The 1,853-nt window shown below is 39.2% G+C and overlaps 1 long non-coding RNA gene across 1 annotated transcript; it reads right to left on the minus strand.

The window, feature by feature from the left end:
* On the minus strand, window positions 1–687 carry LOC147854355 (uncharacterized). The gene is made up of 2 exons (XR_015531067.1): window positions 609–687; window positions 1–415 (listed from the first exon to the last, which is right to left on the minus strand). It is a non-coding gene; the product is annotated as an uncharacterized LOC147854355 (long non-coding RNA).
* Window positions 688–1,853: the final 1,166 nt, after the last annotated feature.

Below are 1,853 nucleotides of genomic sequence, written 5' to 3' on the forward strand. Positions count from 1 at the left end.
AAAACAATTTCTCATCATTTCATTTCAATTTCAAGAATAGAAAGGAAACACAATGAATACATTTTCCTAAACTATTATACATTCCTTGACCAATATGCACAAACAAACTTGGTTTCTACTAAGCTCCTAAGAAGAATAGTGTTCAATCTTTTCTCATGACTTTATTTGCATGAAAAAGGACAAAATGTGCCACAATGAGTGAAGAACAAGGCTCAACATCCACCAAGGTCACAAGAAGAATACATACCGGGACAATGCAATGACGAGCAAGTCTTGTTGCTGCAACAATACTCTTCACAACGTGCCTCACAATGTAGCATTACTCGAATCAAACTTGGTATGGTCCTTCCTATAGAAAGCACCGCCATCATGAGCTCCCCATGAGGCTTCTCAAGACCAAAAGAACTCTTCTTGCCTATGAAATGACAATAGCAAATACACAAATTAACATGGAAAAAAAGAACATGAGATGGAATGTTACCAATGCATGTGTGCATGCATTCATACATGCATACAAATAGACACATACAAACACAACCATGCATATGCAAATACACATGCACACATATGAATATGGTAAAAAATTGATATGGTACTAAACCAATAACCCTCGAAAAGTGGTTTGGATCCTAATGGCCATAAATTCTCGCCTTCTTGTAGCTCATCCTACACATCCTTGCTTGCTAAGAGTGCCACTTCTAAGAGGTCGATCACGTTCATGGCTCCTTCTCTCTTGCTCTCTTTGCTTTCTTTTCCTCTCTCTCTCTCTCAAACCAAAGCAACTCACTATTGATAACTCCAAAATGTAAACATACATACATCCATGTCATGAAAAAAAAACCCTTATAAATAAATTCCCAATAGCCACTTTTTCTAAGCAACTAGACTCAATAAAGTGGAAAAAGGCTGAATACAAAATGCAAACAAAAAGACATTATTTCTACTCTAATAGTTGAATTAATTATTTATAATCAGACAACGAGAATCCCATATCATCATCTCTTTCTTCTTGTTTCTCTTTTACTTCTTCCTTCTCTTCTACAATAGGAGCACCACCACTACCCCCTCCCTCACCCCCAACCGATGTTATTGCTCCACTAAACACAAAGCCACCCCTCCTCCACCGCCAATGATTACTTGGAAGACCAATCCAAAAGCGTCAGAAAAGAGAGACAGAGACAGAGACAGAGACAGAGACAGAGACAGAGACAGAGACAGAGACAGAGACAGACAGAGAGAGAGAGAGAGAGAGAGAGAGAGAGAGAGAGAGAGCTTCATAAGCAAGTGCTAAACATTGAAGGAAGAATCAGCGGATCCCTCAAGGCAAACTCCATCCTCAGAAGCAAGGTGTTGCTTAGCACTCCAAGAGCCGCCGCCGCTTCTGTCGATGAAGGTGAAGACGGCCATAGATACAAGTAAACCTTGTCTCTCTCTATCTCGTTCCTCTGTGAGAAAAAGGAAGAGAAGAAGTTAATAAAGATGAATCTCTCTCTCTCTCTCTCTCTCTCTCTCTTTCGTAAATAATGGCTTTCATTACGAAAGAAAAAACACCACCATGACTAACTTACAACAAACTATCTAAGAACCCCTTCTATCTAGGGATCTAAAGAAAACTATGACACCAAACTCAATGCCACCCTACACACCAATTCATATGGCAATTATGATGATATGTGACCTTGCAGAGTTCTCTCTTCTTGGTTGAGATTTTGTGACTTCTCTAGCACTGTCAATTGCCACAAAAGAAGTCCTTTTAACTTAAGAACATATTTTCTCACCCCAACTTGTGAATAAAAAATGAAGACATTCTGCATATTCCAATTGAACCATAGCCCCCAATACCTCAAGAACTC

The sequence above is a fragment of the Azolla caroliniana genome, unplaced genomic scaffold (genome assembly GCF_043228905.1).
Source record: "Azolla caroliniana isolate FFs.n. ecotype wild unplaced genomic scaffold, voAzoCaro1.0.p SCAF_15, whole genome shotgun sequence".
Lineage (NCBI taxonomy): Eukaryota > Viridiplantae > Streptophyta > Polypodiopsida > Salviniales > Salviniaceae > Azolla > Azolla caroliniana.